A 17,059-nucleotide genomic window follows, 5' to 3' on the forward strand; every position below is an offset into this window, starting at 1 on the left:
GTTTTCTTTTTTCCTCTCTTGTGTGTGGTTTCAATAATGGATTTTTAGGTGGCGAAAATGGTGAAGGAGCGTTTTTTTAGATATGTATCTTTTTTTCTTTTCAAATCATGATTTGTGTGGTCCCCATCCCCCAAAATAGAAAGATAAAAATTTATCCCTTTTTTCTCTCTAAGAATAACTCATAATGTCATTTTTAATGTTCTCTTTTATCTTGTAATCGTTAATTTTTATAAAATAATAATTATACGTCAACTTTTGCCCCCAAAAAAACCTTTCCAAATAGTATAACAATTTTTAAATTTTTAATTTTTTTTAAGGTAAAATAACATTTCGCATCATAATACATTGTTTTAAAACACGAGCTTCAAAACGAGCTATTGATACTCAAAAAAAAATGTGAAAAATTTGAAAATTAAAATACGCGTTTTTAAATCATGAGGGATTTTAAATTTTAATTTTTTTTTAAGTGTCAACTCAAAAATTTAAAATAGTTGTTGCTAGTCGTTCAGTAAGAGAGAGAAGAGAGACATTTTTTTACTTTTTGGACCAATATCTCAACTTGTACCGGAAAATGACTAAAATGACTTTTTATGAAAATTGGTGAAAGTTGAGTGATTTTATGATTAAAATTATTTGATAACTTTTTTGCAATAATGTTTTAAGTCGGCTGACCTTATGTGAAATTAATCCTAAAAGGCATGTTTGAACTAATTTTAAAATGAAAATATACTCTCTTTTTTTAAGATTCTCAATTTAATTTTTTTTTGAAAAACTCCAAAAACTAGTTTATGATTTTTTGAATTACCGAGTTTGGAAATTTTGATGAAGTAATATCCTTTCCATGATTCAATTCGAAAAAACGCTTTTTTTGCAGAATCTCAAAACTAAGTTTGCAAACTCAAAAGCCTCAAACATAACGCCATAATTAATCTAAGAAATAATTTGATTCTTTTTTTTTTCTTCTTCATGTAGGAGATAATTTTGATAAGAAGATTTTGTAGGCTACCTTACTGATCAAGCACATGTCTCATTTATTTGCCGTGCAGCCAATTAAATAGAGATTTTATCATTGCCGACCAAATAAAGATGCTTACTGAGAGTGAGAGATCGTAGCTTCTCTTATATCTCTCTGTGAATATAAAAAATGCAGATTTATATTTTACTTTGTTAAAAGAAAAAAATCTGATTAGAGTAGGCAGTTAATAGGTGTAGTAGAAGAAATTAGAAGAGAGATTCAAACAATGCAATATGCATAGATAGGGGTTGGGGAGCTAGCTCACCAACTTAATCGCCCCCGCAATTATAAAATACAGTTGAATTAATTAGTGCCGAAAGCAAATAGACTTGGTTGAACTTTGTTAATTACACTTTCGTAGTACATATCATTAATTAGCGATCCCTAAAGTCTAAAGAAGAAATTAAAATAAAGCCGAAATTTAAAAGAGTACAACAGTGAATGAGAATAGTAAAGCAATTCCATGTATCTTGAGATCTAGTCCCAAATGCAAAAAAAAAAAAACTAGATAATCATAATCCTTCCTCTACGTGGATGAAATAAATTATAATGTGGTTTTCGTATTTAGTACTATTATTTTTTAAATTTGGTAACTTGATTTTAAAAATAAAACAGTGAAGTATTCTGTTGTTTGCAATTACTTTAATGTACTTATCATTCGTTATGCATGACCTCATGTATATTCCAGTCAATTCGAAACATCAATTAGTAGCTCAAGTTTACATTACAGTCGCATGAAACTTAAATTATTGAAGAAAAATCTACTAGGACAGTGTTCATGTGCTAATGCTAATTAACTGAATCCCATCTTAAACAAAAATACTTACTAAGAAAATCCAAGCGACAACAACAATGTCAGATTGTCGGTCATCATTATCCGTTATTTGGAATTCGCATTAATTACAAAACCACATGTTACATGCCTGATTCCATAATACAAATGATGATCACTACATTAGTACTCCCTTCCTCCTAAAATAAGTGTCATCTTAGCAAAAAGAAAAAAAAATTATTCCAAAATAAATGTCACCTTAAGAATTCAAGACAAAAATTGGTAGGTGTTTCCTATTATGCCCTTAGATAAAGTAATAACCCTCTTTAATATTGCTCAATACTCAAAAGACATCTAATAAATAGGGATAGTTTAATAAATTTCATATTGTATTTATTGATTTTTTAGTGAGCGTAAATTTTTGCTAAGTACTTATTTTAGGACTGAAGGAGTAGTACTTATTATTTAATGTAAAGTAAATATTGGTGGTGTATATATATTTTTCTTAGGGAAAAGATGCAAATATACTCCTCAATTTTGAGATTAGAGTAGGTATACCCCTCATTAAAAAGTGGTGTATATATATCTCTGCCGTTATAAAATGGTACAAATATACCCTTTTTGCTGACAGAATTTTTTATAAAAATCATTTAACTTATTTTTTAATTAAAAAAATGCCACGTGGCTTTAAAAAAACGTATATTCCTTTTTTTTAGTAGACATATTTTCTAAACCCACCGGATAATTTTTCTTTCCTGGTGGATGGGGTCTAGTTCTTTTACAAAAATGGGTAGACTTATTTTTTTAAAGTCACAGATTTATTTTTATTTTTAAACGAACACACCAGAAAAAAATTATCATGTGGCTTCAGAAAAATACGTCTACTCAAGAAAAATGGGTAGACATTTTTTTTTAAAGCCACGTGACAATTTTTTAATTAAAAAATGAGCTAAATGATTTTTTTTTGAAAAAAAATCGTCAACGAAAAGTGTATATTTGCACCATTTGTGTAACGATAGGGGTATATTTGCAACATTTTCTAACGGCAAGGGTATATATATACACAACTTTTTTAAGTAAGATTATTTGCTCTATATCGCAAAGTTGATGGGTATATTTGCACCTTTGCCCTCTTTATTATAAACATCGAGCGCACTTAACCTGTCTCACTAGCCCTTTTTTTTAAGGACATCTCTAATATCGACTTCTAGTAAATATTTCTTTTTGTTTCAAATTATGTGATGTACTTTTTTTTTTCTGCTATGTCTCAGAATGAATAATATTTTTTATGTATTTGAAATAACTTAAGTTTAAACTTTTCATGTTATCTTTATTGGGATAATTTATAGCTACAAAAATATAAATGTTCTATGTTGATCATAAGTTTCAAAATATCAATATTCATGTTCAGTCAAAATTTACATGAATTGAGATAGAAGAAGTAATAATTAAAAAGAACGATATAATGGTAAAAAACACGCCTGGAGATCACTTTTTTGTTGAGTTTCTATCTAAACTATCAAGTGTTTGCATTTGCTACCTGAATTATGACCAACTATTTATCAAAACATATCCCGACTAGTAGCTGATGGTGCGTGATGTGCACTCTTTTTTTGTTTAAAAATGGTGTCAAATGCCACTCTACATGAATAATTAAAGGAATTATTTTTTTGCGAGTTTTTCTAACTGAACTATCAAGTCGAGAACGCTAACACCTGATAATTCAGGTAAAAAAACTCTAGAAAAAGTGATACTCAAGTGTATTTTTGACCATTATCTCTTTAAAAAACTGAATAACATAAATGGGTCTATTAACAAGCTAGTCCGGAACCAAAATGACCCAATAAAAAAAGACTTGAACCAAAATACCCCAAAAAAAAGAGTGGTACAAAGTACTTTTAACGCCGTAAAATACTGCGTTAAAGGACTTAATCGTGACGGTACGGTTAAGTCCTTTAACGTAGCATTTTACTGCGCTAAAGGATATCCTCTCTCTCCTTTAGCGCAGTAAAATACTATGCTATGAATTTTTCTTACTAATATTAGAAAGTGACTTTTTATAGTCGAAATAAAGTGATTTTTTTATTATTATTAATTTTTTCTTGATTTATTTCATTATTAGAAATGTAATAGACCCCGACATATGACCATCAGGTTCCACCATTGATCCCCCACTTTCACTTAAAAAAAAAAAACTAATCCACCATTGAAGGTGAAAGCCAAGCGGGCCCACTTCCAAAAACGTTATTTTCTATTCAAATTTTGTTTGGAAAGTTTAGATTCTCAGTATATTTAAGTCAAGAAGCAAGATTCTAAGGTCGAATTTTAGAAAAAAGCGACGTACAACTCGATTAAAATAACCCTACAACAAGCTTCGATCAAGGTATTCTACTATGAACTTTTTTATTATTTTGTTAAATACATTATAATCCTAAGCATGTTTAACGTTTGATAGTCGTGAATTTTTTAAAAAAAAAAACTTTTTTTGGTGTGGGGGGGGGGGGGGGGGGGGGGGTCTTTGTTGGGCAGTAGTGTGTTGCTACTGTTTGATTTTTAAAAAAAATTATTATTTGTTCATTGATTATGAATTGTTAATTTTTTTTTAATTGATTATGAATTGTTAATTTGTTAATTTTTTATGAATTGTTAATTTGTTAATTGTTTATGACTTGTTTAATTAGAAAAAATATAGTAATCTACTATTATTTGTTAATTATGTCATTGTTAATTGTTGATTATGAATTATTATTTTTTTATTTTTTTATGAATTGTTAATTTATTAATTCTTTATAAATTTTTTAATTAGAGAAAATATAGTAATCTCCTATTATTTGTTAATTATGGCATTGTTAATTTATTTATTTGTGAAATTGTTTATCCCATGTTGATTATTTGTTTATCCCGTGTTAATCATTAAATAAATTAGTTCGTTATTTCTTTATTTGTAGTTAGGAGAATAATTATAATTATAATTATTCACAAAATATAATACAACATAATCATCATAATTCACATATTCCCTATACATGATTAATTACTTAATATAATATCACTTTAATTTCAAGGATAATGAATAATTTAGTTTCTACAGACACGACACTTTCATGGATCCGAATGTTCACCCGAGGCCCGCTGTTCACCCGGGGCCCGATGATAAATCAGTACTTTCTTTGCAAGACAATCATAGGTCCGAATTATTATGGACTGATGCTATAGGGATAGCGACTGGGCTCTGTCCCCATAGGCTGCAAAGAGCGTGGACTCTTTTACGCCAGTGCCCCTCACACCCTCGTGTCTTAGAGATATTGTTTCGGAGCGGTATCTATCGTTTCGTGTTCGTTGATTGAGTACAGCATGATTGGGCGCTCATTACGACCATGGTTGAGTGGGGGAGGCCGGAGACACATACCTTCCATCTACGCACTGGTGAGGCCACGATTACATTTCAAGATGTGGAGGTCTTGTTTCGATTGCGGGTAGATGGAGAGTCATTATACAGTTGGTACGAGCCTCCTCCTGGTAGGACATGAGTGTCAGAGTTGACTAGGCTCCTCCACTTCGTGCCTGGTATCGCGGCCCATATCTTGGGATTGAGTCTGCTAGAGGACATGGTGCTGCTAGAGGACGCGGTGGTGGTAGAGGACGCGGTGCTGCTAGAGGACATGGTAGATGAGACAGATGAGGCCGCTTCCATTCCAGAGGTCGTTCCCATTCCAGTCCATTCGCAGCCGTTCCAGGCCAGTGGCAGCTCAGCTAGACCGTCAGCTACGTTTACGCCGGCGCGCCTACTTGTGAAGATACCTGAGTCTTCATCTCAACCAAGACAGAATGTGTACATCGAGGAACGTGATGACATCGATTGGCGGCGTTTCGCGCACCATTAGATGATGAGCGGCCAGTGAAAAATTTAGACGGTCCCAGGATTCTTGACTTCGATGACTTTTTAATCTCGGTTAGTATTTAAAATACTTATTAAACACATTAAAGTACTTATTTTAAATATATATGTTACTTATTATTTCGTAATTTTTCATATTTTAGGATTCGACACCAGTGGGTCCACCAGAGCGACCCACTGTTGCGTTTTCTCGTGGTCCTGTCGAGCCAGAGATGTCTTCTCACGAGACTGTTGAGCCACAGGTAAGATTTTTATTAAAACCTAATTTTATTCAATATAAGGTGAATATTTACAATACTTATTTGATTATTTAAAGTACTTATTTTAAATATATATGTTACTTATTATTTCGTAATTTTTCATATTTTAGGATTCGGCGCCAGTGAGTCCACCAGAGCGACCTACTTAGGTGTTTTCTCATGGGTCTGTTGAGCCACAGGTGTCTTCTCATGAGGTTGTCGAGCCATATGTAAGTTTTTTAGTAAAAAATAATTTTATTCAATATAAGGTGAATATTACTTTAGTTTTTTTAACTTTTATTTGGACCTCGAATAGCATCTCGTCCATGAGACTACTTTATATTCTGCACCAGACCCATCTCAGGAGCCCACTCATGAGCTTACTCACGCACCCTTCGATACATCGGTTTGATTATTTAACAAACGTTAATGTATTCAATATAAATAAGAATTGATACTAATTTTTATATATTATTCAGGTTCATCCTTCGGCGCTTGCGGTGGCATCTCTCGACGATGATGAGGTCTCGTTTCCAGATCCAGATCAGCCTAGAATTTTGAGCATACCGGCGGGACGAGATCCCAAGAAGAAGCACGTTATGCAGAAGGGCGCAAGGGCGATAGATGATCATGGCTTAGAGCGCCCTCTTATTAAGAGGAAAAAAGTGGATGGAGACGATGGCGAGGGCAGTGGGGATGGTATGAACCTTAGGCCTAAGGAAAGTCTCAGGCATACCACATGTGGGACCCATCTACGATAGTATATATACAATTAAGTTGTATAGTTTAAGTAAATATTATATATTTTTTCGTATCTATTTATATTTATAAATATTATCTTAGTATTTATTATCGTTTATAGTGTGATATCCTAAATTGATAATAAAAAAATCGTGACATATTCGAAATAAAGTTACGCATTAATTTAAAAATAACACGAAACCGTAAAACATAAATAACTTAAAGCTAATGACAACAAGTCTTTAAACAAAACTTACTTCGAGAACTTTTCAACCACTAAAACGACAATCCGAAGTTTTGCGTATCCTTGATGTATTGAGCCTACCTAATTAATAGCACAAAAATAAGTTGAGTTCTATATAAAATATTGAAGTTCCGGAGTCTCTTAGCATGATTAAACTATGGCTAAAGTACGTAAAAAAGTGTGAAAATGTAAAAGAAAGAGAGTTTAACCAAAACAAAAAGATCCTCTAGGGCACGGTTAAGTCCTTTACAAAGTATTTTACTGCATTAAATGTACTTTTGTACTACTTTTTTCCTGAGGTATTTTGGTTCAAGTCTTTTTTATTAGGTCATTTTGGTTTAGAACTCTTAACAAGCTGGTCCTGCCGTCAAAAGTAGTTGTGCAAATTAAATTAAATGAAAAAAAGCAGTCAAAAGCACAAAAGTGCAAAAATGCAAAAGTACCAAAGATGTCCTCCAATGGCAAATGATTAAAGAACAAAAGAAAAAGGCCAAAACCCATCGACAGACACCTGTGGTAGTTCAAAACCTTTCACTTAAGCACCTAAACTTAGAGTTGTTCCAATTGAATACTCAACCTATTCAAAAACTGTCATATTAGACACAAAATGCTGACATGGCAAAAAAGATGTTGCTCACTTTCCTCAGGCGCGTTAGTGGATCTCAATAATAATTTTCTTTTTTCTTTTTTGGCAAAATTTTTATCTTTTCTATTTCATTGAAATATAACTTAATTAAATAAATAAAAAGCAAAAAAAAAAAAAGTTTGGAATATTGTAGCCGTCTTCTCCAACACTCTGGCCACTGTTTTTTTTTTCTTTTTCGTTTTGTTCTTCCCAATTGTTCCTTGCACTTCCTCCCTATTGTGTCGTGAACTATTATCTGAGTTTGTGCTCTCATTTATGTCATGTCTCTCACCGTCGTTGTGATTTTCTCCATCTACTGGTCTTAATTTGAAGTTTCATCTTCAGCCCTATTCTACCAACCACCATTGAAGTTTCATGTTTAACGTTTAATATCCATCTTTTCAACCACCGTTTTCTTTATCTTTTTCGGATCTGGAGAACACCATCACCACGCCATGTTTCGCCGGAGAAAAGAGACACCCACCACTGCCGCCACTCTCTTTCTCTCTCGCTACCTCTCTTCTACCAAAACACATCTTGTTCAAAATTAAAATTGTCAGATCTAAAAAAAAAAAAAAAAATTTCATTTGAAAAAGGAATCAAATCTGGGTCTCACAACTTTTTCCAGCGAAACTCCATTTTTCTCGGTGGGGAGGGGTTCCGGTGGATGGGCATGGGTTTTCTAGAAAATGGTTTTTCTATTTTCTTTTATTATTAGTTAAATAGGTTTAAATAAAAAAATTTCTTCTGATAATAATTTTTTTAATACTTTTGTGAGCCAAAATGCCACGTGTAATCAATTAATTGGCTACTTTTTTACGTCATTGGCAAGTGTATTACACTCTCCTTAATTTTTTTGATTGTCAAAAAGTGTCTAACATGACAGTTTTTTAACAGGTTAGTGTTGATTGGACAACTATTTCAAGTTTAGGTGATCAAGTGAAAGAAGTCGAAATGACTCATACGAGTCAATGTCTGTCGATAAGGTTTGGCCAAAGAAAAATGAGAGAATAAGTTCTATTTGGTTGATTTCCAATAAATTCAAACTTATTTCAAAGAGAGAATAAATTCCATTTGGTTGATTACAAATAATTCAAACTTATTTCTTCCTTCTATTAATTAAATAATTTATTTATCTTTTTAAAGTTTAGTGGCTTGGTCAGTTATAAAGAGATATTCAGTGTTTTGAATCAAAATGCATTTTACTATTTTAAAAGCTCGCTAAACTAAGCTCAGACGAGTTCCTCTCAACTGTTTCTAAATATTTGGAACAGAATAATTTCCAACGAATGAATTGTTGCTATTTCTAAATTATATTTAAAAAAAAAAAAAAAATTTGCCCATCTTAAGTTTTACTTCAAAAGTAACTAATTTGACCTTGACAAATTCAAAATGACAGAATTTTTCAGGTGAGACACTATTTTACTCTTAAAATGGATATATGTTCACCATAGCCTAAAAGGAGGATAAACTAAGTTAAATGGGTCTTATTTTTTTGAAATTATTTTAAGAAACAAAACACAGAATCCAAACGGCTCAATTTGATTTGAAACAAAACAGAGAACTAGTTTATAACACTATAATACTAGTAATTACACCTCAATTCCAAGTAAGTTGAGATCACCTATATGAATACTCACTAATCATACTTTTTTTTTTTGTTTAAACTCATTTCAAATCAATATTGTACAAAATAAAAATAAAAATTACTAAAAAATTTCTATACAATAAAGAATGTTCAAAAGCTTCTTCATAGTAATAAACTCAAAAGACAAGCAAATGATCTGTACAAATTATTTGCATCGCAGTATATACGTATTAGTATCAAAATTATAATGTTACAATGATAAAGGGCCACCAAACGAATATTTGCAACTTAGATAGCTAAACAAATGGAGCCAATTAGTTAATACAGTATATACTAGTATTATCTTTTAAACCAAACAAATAAAATGGAGCCAAGTAGAGTGCTAGGCATGTGCTTCAGTCTCCATTGACCAAAATAAATGCAGCATGGGCATATTAGGATAGGCATATGCATGTGCGTCACATTTCCAAGGTTTTCCTCTCACCCACATCGTCTTTAATATGAGTGCATGTTACGCCCCTCGATCTTCTACTTAGGCAAACACGGATTTTATATGATATGATACAATTTGATTTATGAGTTATTGAGAAAATTAAATGTCCAAACACACTTCTAATATTTGCATTTTGATTTGTACATACCAACTGCTTTGCGAATCATAAAAGTTATCACTGTTATTTTTTTCTTAAAAATGTCCTTTCAAATTTGTTATCGTAAAAAAATTGGTGAGGTCATGTAGTTGTATACTTAGATTATTTCAATTGTGCTCAAGAGGACAAAAGCATATATATTTCATTTTATTGCAGAACATATATATAAACCTAATTAATTGATAGTTTAAGATATATTTGAATCTTTTGTTTCTCTGCATGACATCTGTGTACGGTAAAAACCGGGCCAATGCAAGACCGGTGAGACCGGGGGCGGAGGGTAGGATCAAATGAGCACGAGTATGTTGGAATCTTTCCTTCGGGCCGGGGTTGCCACGAGGTCGACCGAGAGATAAGGAAAGTGTATCCGTTGATCTGGTGTCTCCGAACCAAACTCAACGTGGCCGTTAGTCCGGTTTCTCCAAGTCAAGTTTACGTGGCCGTTAGTCTGGTTTCTCCAAGTCTGAGCTGAATGTGGCCGTTGGTCCGGTTAACCAGTTGTGGTGCTGCCACACGTCAAGATCGTTCTGTCATTTTGTACTGACAACCTTACGGGTGTCAGACCGTACGGTCCTACCTTATCCTTTTAGGTTTTCTTTATTCTAAGAGGCTTTTGTATTGTATTCAAGGCCCATGAGGCAAAACTATAAATAGAGGACATTTCCCTACTTTTAGGGGTTGGCTTTTGAGATCTAGAACATTGTAATAGAAATTTATATTGAAACTCCCTCTCTCTCTCTCTCTCTGATTTTGGTCCGGATCTACAGTGTTCTTTGGCTTTGTTTATCCACTCAATACAATATATCGCCATATATATATATACACACACACATATATATTTAGCTTAATCACCAACATCAACATACTTATTCAAGGCATTAGCATACGAACCCCTACATATTTCATATCAACCAAAAGTAGATTAAAATTTATCCGCATATCCTATACCTCACTTACAAATTCAATTGTTACCAAAATTTCGGCGTAAACAGTTTGGTGCCCACCGTGGGGCTAGGATAATAGTGATTTTTTAATCTTTGCTTCGATCTCCTCTTACCCGTTTGATCAAGGAATCTTCTGCTAATTTATGCAAAAAAACAAACCAAATGGCAAGCAGCGGGCAGTCTGGTCATGTCAACAACAACGAGATTGTGGCTAAAAACGAGAACAATGGGTTACGAAGCCTAACAACAGATCCAATCGACCCAAACTCTGTTGATGCGAGGGAAGGCCTCAATCGGCAGAACACCGTGAACCAGGAGAATGCCACCTTACCGGCCACTAATCCCTTGAACACTCACAACTCAATTACTTTATCTCGGGCTCAAGGCCGGAAAGTATCGGATACTCCGGATGAGATTAACTTACGTTTAATTTTTGAAATGTTGTAGGAACAAGGGACCGCCATAACCGAACAGGGAATTGCAATAGCTCAGCTACAGAGCAAAAATGATAAGGCATCTCTGGAAAGGTCAAAAGGAGTCACCGAACCAAGGAGGGATGAAACACGGAGAGTCGAGAGAGTAACGGATCCGGAGCCGGTTCATCCATCAGGTTCTCAAGATGCTCGAGACCTTAGCAAAGCGGAGTAGATTCAACGAAGGGGTGGAAGCGTACAACTCTCGGGTAGATCGATAACGGGCTCCGCCTCATTCTAAAAGGGCCGGATTCAAGAGGTACATTCAAAGAACCTTTTCCTCCAAGTTGATCCCGAAGAGGGTTCAAAATGCCGAGATATCCAAAATACGACGGCCTGACGGACCTGCGAACCGTGACCCCGTACACTGTGCCATAAAAGGCAATGACATCGAAGAGGATGAAATTGAGTCTGTGTTGTTAAAAAAGTTTGGGGAAACCCTATCAAAAGGAGCATTGACCTGGTACGACCATCTGCCCGAGCATTCAATCACTTCTTTTGAAATGCTTTCGGACGCGTTCATAAAAGCCCATCACGGAGCTAAAAAGTGCGGGCCGGAGAAGACGGACATCTTACGTATAGCCCCGAAAGGATGATGAGTTGCTACGAGACCATTTGTGAACCGCTGCAAAGAGAACGGATGGAGACTCCTCCGGTTCGGAAGAATGGGCTGCACAAGCTTTCACCAAAGGGCTTAATCCTCGGAGCTCGACTGCCTCATTCAAACTGAAGGAAAACTTGTTGGAATACGAGGCTGTGACCTGGGCAGATGTTCATAACAGGTACGAATCAAAGATTCGGGTAGAGGATGACCAACTCGAGCCTCTCCCGGGACCCCGCAAATATATGAGAAAAAGCCTCCGAAAGGTTGAGGAAAGTTTACGGCGGAGACGCGATCATCGAGAGAAAGATACCAGCCATACTCTCATTCAAAAAAATCGAGCTTCAGATCGGAAAGATCAAGGGTTGGCCCTAGTTACTTCTCTAGTCGGGGTGATAAACGGGCTGAGCGCCCATCAAACCGTCGAGGTTTATCATTTAGAAGCGATGCCGGGAGTTCGGCTAGCAACAAAGACCCGCCAAGGATATCGGAGTACAACTTCAACATCAATACCTCGGATCTCGTCTCGGCTATCGGCTGAATCACCGAACCAAGATGGCCGAGGCCATTGAGGTCAGACCTGGGTCAACGGGACCCGAGCGTGGTGTGTGAATATCATGAAACCCATAAGCACAAAACTGAGGACTGTCGCCAACTAAGGGAGGAGGTGGCTCGCTTATTGAAGAATGGCCACCTTCGAGAATTCCTGAGTGAACGAGCTAAAAGCCACTATAAGGAAAGGGAATCTCACAAACGGGCCAAACCGGTGGAACCTCAGTATGTAACCAATATGATAATCGGGGGAACAGATGCTCCTTGAGGGTCGGTGATGAAACGAACAAAGCTTTCCGTTGTGCGTAAGAAGCGCAACCGGGATAACGTACCCGAGGGTTCCATCTTCTTCAGCAATGAAGATGCCGAAGGCATCATCCAACCGCACAATGATACATTGGTATTTTCTATTCTCATTTTCAAATCACAAGTTAAACGTATTTTGATTGACCTAGGTAGCTCGGCTAACATCATCTGATGGAGAGTGGTAGAACAGCTAAGACTCCTCGACCAGATTGTGCCGGTACCCCGAGTACTCAGTGGGTTCAATATGGCACGTGAAACCACGAAGGGAGAGATTTCTCTGCCGGTCAACATTGACGGCACCATACAACAAACTGTATTCTATGTCATCGAGGGAGATATGAAGTATAATACTTTGCTCGGTAGACCGTGGATTCATAGCATGAGAGCAGTGCCGTCGATACTACATCAGTTGCTGAAGTTCCCGACCCCGGAGGGGATAAAAACCATCCGAGGTGAACAGCCCGCTACAAGGGAGATGTTCGCGGTCGAGGAAGCGCCACTTTTTCCAAAAAAGCCGGATCCAAGAGATGATGAATCAATCGGAGGCAAGGATGCCAAATAGCAACTAAAGGGTGCGGGTCCGAAAGCGGAGCAGAAGGGGTCGGACCCGGTGGTTGAAGAGGATGATTTCGGCATACCCAGATCGTTCATATTACCGGATGACTCGGATGCAACCAAATCTACCATGGAGGATTGGAACAAGTCATCTTGTTCGAATATTTACCGGATAGAAAGGTATACCTGGGCACGGGGTTAACCTCGGAGCTCAAGAACAAGTTAATTAAATTTCTTCAAGCTAATGCCGATTGTTTTGCATGGTCCCATATAGACATGACAGGTGTGCCACCGGAAGTGACAACTCATAAGCTCAGCCTTGATGGGAGATTTCCCCCGATTAAACAGAAAAAAAGGCCCATGATAGAGTCGAAACACGCCTTCGTAAAAGATGAGGTAACAAAGCTTTTAAAAATAGGCTCTATCTGGGAGGTAAAATACCCGAACTGGCTAGCTAATGTAGTGGTGGTATTGAAGAAAGGTAATAAATTTAGAATGTGTATTGACTATAAGGATTTGAACAAAGCATGCCCGGAGGATTCATTTCCGATGCCTCACATCGATCGAATGATCGATGCGACGGCAGGGCATGAGATGTTAAGTTTTCTTGACGCTTACTCCGGGTACAACCAAATCCGGATGCATCCGGAGGATCAAGAGAAAACATCCTTTATTACCCGATACGGGACTTACTGTTACAATGTCATGCCTTTCGGGTTAAAAAATGCCGGAGCAACTTACCAACGCCTAGGTAACGGAATGTTCGAAGAACAGATAGGGAAAACAATGAAAGTTTATATTGATGACATGGTAGTCAAGTCCCTGGAAATAGAGGACCATTTAAAACATTTGCAGGAAACCTTTGATGTGCTTCGCAAATACAGCATGAAGCTCAACCCAGAGAAATGTGCCTTCGGTGTTCGATCTGGCAAATTTTTGGGTTTCATGGTGTCGAACCGGGGAATTGAAATTAACCTGGACAAGATCAAATCCATCGAGGATATTAAGGTGGTGAATAACGTCAAAGGAGTACGGGTTCACCCAAGGATAGCGATGCGAGCCGTTTCATTTCGAAGTCTTCAGATAAAAGTCATCGTTTCTTCTCATTACTGAGGAAGAAGAATGACTTTGCCTGGACACCGGAATGCCAAAAAGCCTTGCAGGAATTGAAAAGATACTTTTCCAGTCCGCCTCTGCTGCACACACCGAAGGCAGACGAGCAGTTGTTCTCTAGCTTGCCGTATCCGAGGTAGCGGTAAGTGATGTTTTGGTCCGAGAAGAAGCAGGTACGCAATTTTCCATATATTATGTGAGTAGGACTTTAGGGGATGCGGAGACTCGTTATCCTCACCTCGAAAAGTTGGCTTTGGTATTGGTAAGTGCTTCAAGAAAGCTGAAACCTTACTTTCAATGCCATTCGATAGGTGTAATAACTACTTACCCGCTAAAGAATGTCATGCATAAACCGAAATTATCGGGTAGACTGACCAAATAGGCCGTAGAGATTAGCGGGTATGATATCGAATATAAGCCTAGGACAGCCATTAAGTCTCAAATCTTGGCCGATTTTACCCCGACCATGATTCCCGAGGTCGAAAAAGAATTATTATTAACCTCGGGAAAGCTTCGAGCATCTGGTCTCTACATACGGATGGGGCCTCGAACCTAAAAGGTTCCGAGTTGGGCATCATTCTTAAAACCCCAGCCGGTGATGTCATTAGGCATTCGATTAGAACGAAAATTGACTAACAACGAAGCCGAGTATGAGGCTATGATTGCGGGTTTGGAATTGGCTCGAGTACGGGGCCGAAGTAATCGAAGCAAAATGTGACTCCCTCTTGGTCGTTAACCAAGTGAATGGGGTCTTTGAGGTTAAGGATGAACGCATGCAAAGATATTTGGAGAAAACTTAGGTGATACTGCATCGGTTTAAAGAGTGGACCATGCGACATGTACCTGGAGCGAGAATAACGAAACCGACGCATCGTGGCAATTTGGGTTCTTCGGTCGAAGGGAGGAAATCAACCCTGTACCATAGTGCAGTTGATGAATTCGGCGGTAGAGAACGGGCATGCTGAGATAAACACGATGGGTCTACCTTGAGATTAGCGCAACAAGTACATCGACTACTTACAAGATGGAAAGCTCCCGAGTGACCCAAAAGAATCACGGTCACTAAAGACCAAAGCAGCCCCGTTCTGCTTAGTAGACGATCAATTGTATTGACGGTCCTTCTTCGGACCCCTGGCTAAGTGTTTGGGTCCCGGGGAAACGATTATGTGATGAGAGAAGTCCATGAGGGTACATGCGGTAATCACTTCGGTGCAGAAGCCTTGGTTTGGAAAATTATCAAAGCCGGTTATTACTGGAACCGGATGGAAGAGGACGCGAAGAATTTTATCCGGAAATGCGATGGGTGTCAAAGGCATGCCCCGATGATCCATCAGCCCGGAGAGTTGCTACACCTGGTGATATCACCTTGGCCTTTCATGAAGTGGGGAATGGACATCGTTGGTCCTTTGCCATGGGCACCAGGTAAGGCCCGTTTCATTTTGCTTATGACTGTCTATTTCTCCAAATGAGTTGAAGCGCAGGCCTTCGAAAAATAAGAGAAAAGGAGGTTATTGACTTCATATGGGACCATATTATCTGTCGTTTTAGCATCCCGGCTGAAATAACTTGTGATAACGACCTCAGTTCGTTGGCAGTACGGTCAATAATTTTCTCGAAGGGTTGAAGATCAAGAAAATTATATCAACTCCGTATCATCCGTGTAAAACGAACAAAGGAATCCACGAACAAAACAATAATTCAAAATCTAAGAAAAAGACTTGAAACATCGAAACATCAATGGAGGGAAGTGCTATCGGAGGTATTATGGGCTTACAGAACTACGTCAAAATCAAGCACAGGAGAAACACCGTTCTCATTGGTCTACGGGGCCGAAGCTCTGATCCCCGTGGAAGTTGGCGAACCGAGCCTCCGATTCAAATACGCCACCGGTGGGTCAAACGAGGAGGCCATGGCCATAAAACTCGACCTAGCGGATGAACTACGCGAAAATGCGTTGGGTCCGTATAGCAAAATCGAAATCGCAGAGAATGGAGAGGTACTACAAACGGAGGGCCAATTTTTGGCATTTCCAGGTTAGGGACTTGGTGCTTCCGAAAGTTACTTTGAACACCAAGAATCCCAATGACGGGAAATTGGGTCCCAACTGGGAAGGGCCGTATAAGATAACAGGAATAACGGGCAAAGGATCATACCAGCTGAATCCATGGACGGACAACGGTTGCGTAATAACTGGAATGTGGCTCATTTGAAGAGATACTACTGCTAAGGTATGAATGCCCGCCCTGGTGATCATCTTTATTTAACCTGTCTTCCTTTTTGCAGAAGTAGAATACCGAACGGAGTTAGGACTGAAAACACGTGTTGCACCATTTTCCTTAGTTCGGTTTTGTCCCACAGTGGGTTTTCCGATAAGGTTTTTAATGATGCAACAAGTACAACGTGTTACTTTATGAAAACGAGGCAAACTACCCGGGAACGAAGGATCTACCCCCGAGTGGGGACTTGATAGTGCTTACCCGATTATGCAGCTCGGATAAACACTAGGGGACTATCATACCCACATCGAGGTTTACCCCGAAAAGGTAGAATGAGTTCAACTCACTAAAACAGATGAAGAAACGTTGTAAAATGCTACCCCGGATAGGTCCTCAAAATTTTGTTTCTCATTTTTGTCTAATCCCGGACCTTCTGTTTTAGGTTTCAATGTAAGGACCAAATGATCAAAAATGAATCGTGTCCACTTAGTATTTGCTACGGCAAAAACAGAAGGAAATGGATGAAG

This window comes from Lycium ferocissimum, chromosome 8 (assembly GCF_029784015.1).
Source record: "Lycium ferocissimum isolate CSIRO_LF1 chromosome 8, AGI_CSIRO_Lferr_CH_V1, whole genome shotgun sequence".
In the NCBI taxonomy this organism is placed as follows: domain Eukaryota; kingdom Viridiplantae; phylum Streptophyta; class Magnoliopsida; order Solanales; family Solanaceae; genus Lycium; species Lycium ferocissimum.